Source organism: Mandrillus leucophaeus, unplaced genomic scaffold, assembly GCF_000951045.1.
Source record: "Mandrillus leucophaeus isolate KB7577 unplaced genomic scaffold, Mleu.le_1.0 Scaffold498, whole genome shotgun sequence".
Taxonomy (NCBI): Eukaryota; Metazoa; Chordata; class Mammalia; order Primates; family Cercopithecidae; genus Mandrillus; species Mandrillus leucophaeus.
Genome location: NW_012105342.1, coordinates 52765 through 62127, shown reverse-complemented (window position 1 = coordinate 62127; position 9363 = coordinate 52765).

The window sequence follows — 9363 nt, the reverse complement described above, 5'->3', positions numbered from 1 at the left end:
GTGGCCGGATCTCGGCTCACTTCAAGCTCCGCCTCCCGGGTTCCCGCCATTCTCCTGCCTCAGCCTCCCGAGTAGCTGGGACTATAGGTGCCCGCCACCTCGCCCAACTAGTTTTTTGTATTTTTTGGTAAAGACGGAGTTTCACCGTGTTAGCCAGGTGAAATAAAATAAATTTTTCTTTGGCTTGGAGGTGGGGTTTCACTGGGGACCTTCCCCTATCTGCCTAGGCATTTGGCTGCCTCCTGTCGTTATCACCTTGAGCTCATGAAAGGCATTCTTCATTTCTGTTAACAGTGGCTTTGATCTTGTGTTAGGCTGTTTTTGCATTATTTTAAAGAATATCCAAGGCTGAGTAATTTATATAGAAAAGAGGTTTAATTGGCTCATGGTTCTGCAGCCTTTACAGGAAGTGTTGCTTCTAGTGAGGGCCTCAGGAAACTTTGACTCATGGGAGAGGGTGAAGATGGAGCTGGAACGTCACACGGTGAGAGTGGGAGCAAGAGAGCAAGGATGGAGGTGCCATGCACATTTAAACAATGAGATCTCTCGTGAACTCACTCATCAGCAACGGGATGTTGCTAAGCCATTCACGAGGGATCCACCCCCGTGATCCACACACCTCCCACCAGGCCCCACTTCCAACAACTGGGATCACATTTCAACATGAGATTTGGAGGGGACAAATATCCAAACCATATCAGATCTGTAGTATTTCTTTTGCATTCTTTCTTAGAATGTCTGTCTCTCTGCTTACATTACCTATCTGTTCTTGCAGGTTGTCTATGTTTTCCATTAGAGTTTTTAACATATTAATCAGTTGTTTTAAATTCCCAGTCTGATCATGCCAACATCCTTTGCATGTCTGAGTCTGGTTCTGTACTTGCTCTGTCTCTTCAGCTGTGTCTTTTGCCTTTTACTATGCATTGTTATTTTTTATTGAAAATTGGACTAGGCGCGGTGGCTTACCCCTGTAATTCCAGCACTTTGCAAGGAGGGCAGATTGCTTGAGCTCAGGGGTTTGAGACCAGCCTGGGCAACATGGTCTACAAAAAAAAAAAAAAGCCGGGTGTGCTGGTGCATGCCTGTAGTCCCAGCCACTTGAGAGGCTGAGGTGGGACGATGGCTTGAGCCTGGAAGATCGAGGCTGCAGTGAGCTGTGATCACACCACTGCCCTCCAGCTTTGGAGACAAAATGAGACCCTATCTCAGAAAAGAAAAGAAACAGCTACCTGCCTCATTCAGTGAGTGTATTAGTTTTCTAGGGCTGCCTTAACAAGTACCACATGCTGAGTACTGGCTTAAACAACAGATTTGTTTTCTCACAGTTCTGGCAACTAGAAGTTCAAGATCAAGGTGCAGGCAGTGTTCATTTCTTCTGAGGTCTGCCTTCTTGGCTGGTAGATGGCTGGCTGTCTTTTTCCTCTGACTGTGTATGTCTGTGTGCCAATTCCCTCTTATAAGGATACCAGTCATATCAGATTAGAGTCCATCCTAATGACCTCATTAATTAATTTACAATTGCCCCTTTAAAGATCTATCTACAAATACATTCACTTCCTGAGGTGTACCATGGGTTATGACTCCAACATGGGAATTTTGAAGGAACACAATCATCCCATCGCAGTGAATCACGAGAGAGGTTTATACAACTCAAGATCAGTTTATACTAATAGCTAAGCATTAGTAATAGCAAATGATATGGAAAAGAAGGGAGCTGGAAAAATATATAAATCGGGCATGGTGGCTCATGCCTATAATACCAGCCCTTTGGGAGGCCGAGGTGGAAGGATTGCTTGAGGCCAGGAGTTCAAGACCAGCCTGGCCAACAGAGTGAGACCCCAGTCTCTAACATACATACGTATAACATCAGGGGAGGTCCAGAGAAGCCCAATACAGGGTTCCAATGTCCTTCATTTGAGAGGAAGCCACACAGGATGTGATCTTTCCCTCTTGAGCAACAAGCCGCAGAGCATGGACAGAATGTCTCTGCCCAGGGAAGCCTGTTTGGAGTTTCACCATCTGAGAGGCTCAGATAGGGGCTGGTCACACACATACAACCTGCTAGTAACTGGCCATGGCACCTGAAAATGAGGACCCCAAGCATGGATCCGGGTTCACACACGTCATCCATGTTTGCACAAAGTAACCTGACAAGCTGGTAAGGTGTGTTCTGTTGCTCCAGGTGTACGTAACAAAATCACCGATCAGTAACAGAAAGAACACTCTGAGGGCCACATTCCCAGGGGATAGCTAAGGGTCAGTCATGGTTCCCTTGGAGACGTGAAAGAAAGAAAGTAACAGAGCTGCTCTGTTACCTCTTCGCTCAGAACACCCAACCAGATTTCCCTATTCCTGACTCCCATCACTTACAAATGGGAGTGGAGGTACAGGTTTTAGGGATAGGGAAGTGAGGGGGTGAGGGAGCTAGGGATTGGGTACCATTTGGCCTACAAATTACATGTACCCAGGAATCATGTTTTTATTGAAACTATCATCTTTACCATGAAAAAAAAATATGAAAAACGGATACCTCTGCTTTTCTGGGCTTTTTTCTTGATTATGTCAACCTTTCCAGCTCTTGGAAGAGAATGCACAGTCTGTTACACAGAGCCCCCTCTGATCTCCCCACTCCGGGAGCTCCCTGCCCTCATCTCCCACGGCCCGCTTGCTTCATGTCTTGCTCCAGCCACCCTGGCAACCCTGAGGATCCTCACACACACCAGGCCCCCCGCCCGCTTCAGAGCCTTGGCTGTGGCTGTTCTGTCTGCCTGGAGTGTTCTTAGAAATCCTCTTCACTGTTCCCTCATCTCCTGCATGTCTCTCAAAGGTCACCTCATCGGAGGCCTCCTGGCCACTAGTATCTAAAACAGCAGCCCCTGCCATTCTCTGCGCCCTTTTGAGAGGTGATAACTGCCAGCAGCCCTCGCTCCCTCTAGGAGCTTCCTCAGCCTTGGCGTCCACTCTGGCTGAGCTTGAGGAGCCCTTCAGTCTGCTGCTGCGCTGTGGGGCCCCTCTCTGGGGCTGGCCAAGGCCGGAGCGGGATCCCTCTGCTTGTGGGGAGCTGCGGAGGGAGAGGGGAGGGAGGAAGCTGGGGCTGAGCACCGTGCTGCAGGGGTGCGGGTTCCTGAAGGGCATGGGCTTCGCTGGCCCTACATTGGGTGCGGTCCGCCAGAGCCTGCTGGGTTTGATCAGGGAAGGAGCTCTCTCTGGGCTGCCGGAGTGCCCGGGTTGGGTGCCGCAGAGTCCTGCAGGGAGTCCGGTGAGGTGAAGCTGGCTGGGCTTCTGGGATAGGTGGGTACTGAGAGAACTTTTGTGTCTAGCCAAAGGTTTGTAAATGCACCAATCAGCACTCTGTGTCTAGCTAAAGGTTTGTAAACCACCAATCAGCGCTCTGTGTCTAGCTAATGAAGTGGGGACTTGGAAAACTTTTCTGCCCAGCTAAAGGATTGTAAACGCACCTATCAGCACTCTGTGTCTAGCTAAAGGTTTGTAAACACACCAATCAGCACCCTGTCAAAATGGACCAATCAGCAGGATGTGGGTGGGGTCAGATAAGGGAATAAAAGCAGGCTGCCTGAGCCACCAGCAGCAACTTGCCAGGGCTCTTTGTAGTCTGTGAAAGTGTTGTTCTTTTGCTATAAATGTTATTGCTGACTCTGTGTCTGTGCTGCCTTTATGAGCTGTAACACTCATCACAAAGGTCTAGGGCTTCCGTCTTGAGGCCAGTGAGACAACGAAGCCACTGGGAGAGATGAACAACTCTGGACTGAACAAACAACTCCAGACGCGCTGTCTTAAGAACTGTAACACTCACTGCAGAGGTCTGTAGCTTCACTCCTGAGGCCAGTGAGTCCACGAACCCACCAGAAGGAATAAGTGCTGAACATGTCTGAACATTAGAAGGAACAAACTTTGGACACACCATTTTTAAGAACGGTAACATACTCACGCTGAGGGTCCGTGGCTCATTCTTGAAGTCAGCAAAACCAAGAACCCACCAATTCTGGACACACTTTCCTCAAACCTGACAATATATTGTTAATCTGAATATTTAATTATTTTTTACCTGTTTCTCCTCCAACTCCAAGGAGAATGCTAGCATCATGGAGGTAGGGACTGTTTTTGGTCCACAGTGAGGTACCGAGGCCTAGCACCATGCCTGGCAGAGTTGCTATTGAATGAATAATGTCGATCCAGACACACTGGGTGGAAGAAGGAAAAGATTTAGGACACGATAAGATTCCTTAGTTTTAGCTCCAGGCTACAGACGAAATACTCAGCTAAATTGAACTTTTCTCTTAGGCTTCGTTTCGTATATGCAAATAGTACATCACAAAATTTCTTTTAGGAAGGTGATTGTTGCTCCCCTTTAAGGAGCTAACCCTAACAGGTTTCTTTTTGTCGTGACAAGTAACATTTGTAAAAGAAAATGTAGGCCCTTTGGACTGGAGGTTAGGGGGAGAGGAAGAGCTGGGGCTCACACATTTTGAAGGGGACAGCTGTCACATTGGTGGCATCATCATGGCAGCTGTGTCCATAGCGCTTACCAAAATGTGCCCCTGGAAAAAATGGCCACATCAACCTGTCTTCTCACTTTACTATTTGTGTCTTTTGCCTGTTTTTCTATGAAAATGTCCTTGAATGTGTATTTTATTTTTAAAGTTTTTGTTATATTAAAGTGTTTTGTCTGTCCAACAAGTTACTAATTCTTTTCTCCAAATTATTGCTTGACTTATAACTTTGTGGTGCTTTCCAGCATTCAGAAGGGAATTTTTTTTTTTTTTTTTTTTTTTAAGGCGGAGTTTTGCTCTTGCTGCCCAGGCTGGAGTGCAGTGGCGTCGTCTGGGCTCACTGTAATCTCCGCCTTCTGGCTTTGGGTGGTTCTCCTGCCTCAGCCTACTAAGTGATTGGGATTGCAGGCATCAGCCACCCTGCCCGGTGCATTCTGTATTATTTTTCAGTACAGATGGAGTTTCTCCATGTTGGTCAGGCTGGTCTCAAACTCCCCGACCTTAGGTGATTCCCCACACCCCACCCCCAGCGCCATGCCGCCTTGACTTCCTGGGGTGCTGGGATTGCAGGCGTGAGGCAGTGCACAAGGTCCAGTTTATTAACCAGAAAGGAATAGATCGGGCTGGCATGGTGGCTCATGCTTGTGATCCCAGGACTTTGGACAGCTGAGCGTGGGGGATCCCTTGAACCTAGGAGTTCCAGAGTGGCATGAGCAACATGGTTGAAACCTGGTCTCTTTTTTTTTTTTTGAGACTGAGTTTCGCTCTTGTTGCCCAGGCTGAAGTTCAGGGGCTCGGTCTGGGCTTGCTGCAGCCTCCGCCTCCCGGGCTTGGGTGCTTCTGCCTCATCTCCCCAGTGGCTGGGATTGCAGGCCCGTAAGCCACCATGAAGCACTTATTTCGTATTTTATTACCATATATATATATGGATATATATATATATATATTTGTTTTTGGTAGATAGGCAGTTTCTCCATGTTGGTTGGGCTGGTCTCCAGCTGCTGTCCTCGGGTGATCAGCCCGCCTGGGCTGCCGGTGGTGCTGGGATTGCAGGCGTGAGCCACTGTACCGGCCCAGTTTATTAACCAAAGGAATGAATCGGCCTGACGTGGTGGCTCTATGGTTGTGATCCCAGGACTTTGGAGGGCCGAGAGCGGCGGATGGTTTGAGCCTAGGAGTTCCAGAGGGGCCTGGGCAACATGGTGAAACCCGGTGTCTTTTATTTATTGATGTTTTTGTGGCGCAGTTTCGCTCTTGTTGCCCAGGCTGGAGTGCAGTGGTGCGGTCTGGGCTCGCCATGGCCTCCGCCTCCTGGTTTGGGTGTTTCTCCTGCCACAGCCTCCCAAGTGGCTGGGATTGCAGGCGTCAGCCACCATGCCCGGCTAATTCTGTATTTTATTTTTTTGGTAGAGACGGGTTTCTTCATGTTGGTCGGGTTGGTGCCGAGCTCCTGACCTCAGGTGATCTGCCCGCCTCGGCCTCCCGGGGTGCTGGGATTGCAGACGTGGGCCACGGCGCCCAGCCCAATTTATTAATCAAAGGAATGAATTGGCCAAGCATGGTGGTTCACGCTCGTGATCCCAGGACTTTGGACAGCCAAGCGCGGCGGATCGCTTGAGCCTAGGAGTTCCAGACTGGCCTGGGCAACATGCTGAAACCCAGTGTCTTTTATTTATTTTTATTTTTTGAGGTGGAGTTTCGCTCTAGTTGCCCAGGCTGGAGTGCAATGGCGCGATCTCAGCCCACCCCAACCTCCGCCTCCCGGGTTTAGGTGATTCTCCTGCCTCAGCCTCCCTATAGCTGGGATTACAGGCATGAGCCACTATGCCCGGCTAATTCTGGATGTGTCTTTAGTAGAGAGGGGGTTTATCCATGCTGATCGGGCTGGTCTCGAGCTCCCAACCTCGGGTGATCCACCCACCTCTGCCTCCCAAAGTGCTGGGATTGCAGGCATGAGCCACCGCGTCCACCTGAAACGCAGTCTTTTTATGGAAAATCAAAACGAAACCCATAAAGATTAGCCAGGCATGGTGGGCCGCGCGGGTGGTCCCAGAGGATTGCTTGAGCCTGGGGGTCCAGGTGGCATTGAGATATGATGGCGCTGCTGCACTCCAGACTGGGCGACAGAGCTGGACTCTGTCTCAGAAAAGGAAAAAAAGAAAAACTAAATAAAATTGCTACATGAAGGAACAGCTTGACAGTATATTATTGAGAGAAACAGAGGCAAAGGTTAGCAGACACCAATGTTCACTCAGTGGGAACTGCAGGTGTTCCCTGGACTGGAGGCTGCTACTTTTCCAAAAGAAATCTATTACTGACAGCCAATTAAAAAAAATTGTAGGTTTGTTACAATATACAAATACCTAAACTTTATGTAGCCACGACCATATTCTAGCACTGCTCTAAGCCTTTTCCTGCTCTGAAATAGCTGTTGTTACCGCCATTGTAGAGAAAACAGATGCCAAAGCTTGTTGTGGAACGACCAGGAAACTGACCATGAACTTGACTTGTTGTAAGTTTCGTACTTAAAGTTTCTTCCTGTTTCGCTCCTTACATTGCCACATTTTAGTTAACATACCTCTTAAAATACTGGTCCTTTCTATATTTGGAGGGACTCCTCTTGCAATTTGAAGTTTTTTCTTGCAGTAAGCCATTTGCTCATAAGATCATCTGCGTTTCATGTCAGTGTAAGTACCTCTTCAGACATTGTTCAGTTAGAAATCTAAATAGGAGCTAACATTGTGTGTAAAAGGAAATAACAGCTGCTTACAACCATTTTTGTTTGATAATATAAATATAAATCAGTATGTTACTGCAAATGCAGGCTGGGAGGGGAGGGAAAATACGTAGAGAGAAAAGCCCCATCTCTGCTTGGAGTTCAGCACTGGGTCTCTTTTCCCTTCCACCTTCCTTGTCAAGGCTGCCACAGTGACAGAAGCACACAGCACTGCCTTTTAGTGACACCTGCTGGGACAGACCTGGCAGAAGGGATTGCAGATTTGCATGGTTCCTGGCTGCCTCTGCCGGCCTGAGTCAGCAGCCCACTCCACTTCATGCTGAGCTTGGACAGCTCAGGTTTGAAAAATTTCCCCTTCTCTTGGAGCAACCACCATGTTTCACCAAGTTGCCCAGGCTGGTCTTAAACTCCTGAGCTCAAGCGATCCCCCACCCTGGCCTCCCAAAGTGCTGGGACTACAGGCATGAGCCACTGTGCCTGGCCTCCAGCAAACTTTTTAAGAAATGCGTCTAAGCTAGATGGCTCACAAGGTTGCCAGTTCATAGCTCACATGGAGCAGATAAGCAATTAGAAGTTTTGGCTTAAAACTTTTCTCCTGCTCCCAAAAAACAATAGATGTTGTTGCCGTTGTTCTTGGTCAATAAATCACCTATAACACTAAGAAGGTAATAGGACATATCTGAGAACAGTCTGTTGAGATGTAGTTGAGACTACAATCTGAAAAACTGAACAGAATTCCAAAAGAAAGCCGTGTTCTTATAGCATAGTAAAGTGTAATATAAAGTGTACCGTGTGTCTGAAATTTAATGTGTCTGGAGTAGCTACGAATTTTTATAGCTCCACCAACCTGTTCTACCACATAATCATTAAGATTACAATTAAACTAGCTACTAAAACTGAACAAACAAGGAAAATGGAACCAACAGAAAACTATCCTACGTTAATTTGTAGAGAAATTGTGTCCGGAATTGGTGGGTTCTTGGTCTCACTGACTCCAAGAATGAAGTCGCGGACCCTCGCAGTGAGTGTTACAGTTCTTAAAGATGGCGTGTTCAGAGTCTGTTCCTTCAGATGCTCGGATGTGTTTGGAGTTTCTTCCTTCTGGTGGGTTCATGGTCTTGATGGCTTCAGGAGTGAACCCTCAGACTTTCACGGTGAGTGTTGCAGCTCTTAGGTCAGGACGTCTGGAGTTGTTCATTCTTCCCAGTGGGTTCGTGGTCTCACTGGCCTCAGAAAGTAAGCTGCAGACATTTGCAGTCAGTGTTTTGGCTCATAAAGGCTGCCTGGTTGCTGCTGGCTGGGGCAGCCTGCTTTTGTTCCCTTATCTGACCCCACCCATATCTTGCTGATTGGTCCATTTTACAAAGAGCTGATTTGTCCATTTTGACAGAGTGCTGATTGGTGCATTTACAATCCTATAGCTAGACAGAGTGCTAGACAGAAAAGTTCTCCAAGTCCCCACTAGGTTAACTAGATACAGAGTGCTGATTGGTGTATTTATAAACCTTGAGCTAGACACAGAGTGCTGATTGGTGTATTTACAAACCTTGAGCTAGACACAGTGCTGATTGGTGCATTTACGATCCCTTAGCTAGACATAAAAGTTCTCCAAGTCCCCACTAGATTCAAGAGCCCAGCTGGCTTCACCTAGTGGATCCGGCACCAGAACTGCAGGAGGAGCTGCCCTCCAGTCTGGAGTTGCACCTGAACTCCTCAGCCCTTGGGTGGTGGATGGGACCAGATGCCACAGAGCAGGGGGCAGCATGGGGAGCTGGGGGGAGATCTTGGACATGGTGGGCTGCAGGTCTCGAGCCCTGCCCCATGGGGAGGCAGTTGAGGCCCTGCGAGAATTTGAGCTGGTGGGCCGGCAGTGCTGGGGAACCTCGGCGGCTGCTGGCCTGGGTGCTAAGCCCCTCACTGCTCTGTGTGTCCTCGCCTCGCCCTCCAGAACTAGCGCTGGCCTGTGAGGGTGGCCCGCAGCCCCGGTTCCTGCCCACACCTCTCCCTCCACACCTCCCTGCAAGGAGAGGGAGCTGGCTCCAGCCTTGGCCAGCCCAGAGAGGTGCTCCCACAGTGCAGTGGTAAGCTGAAGGGCTCCTCAAGTGCCGCCAGAGT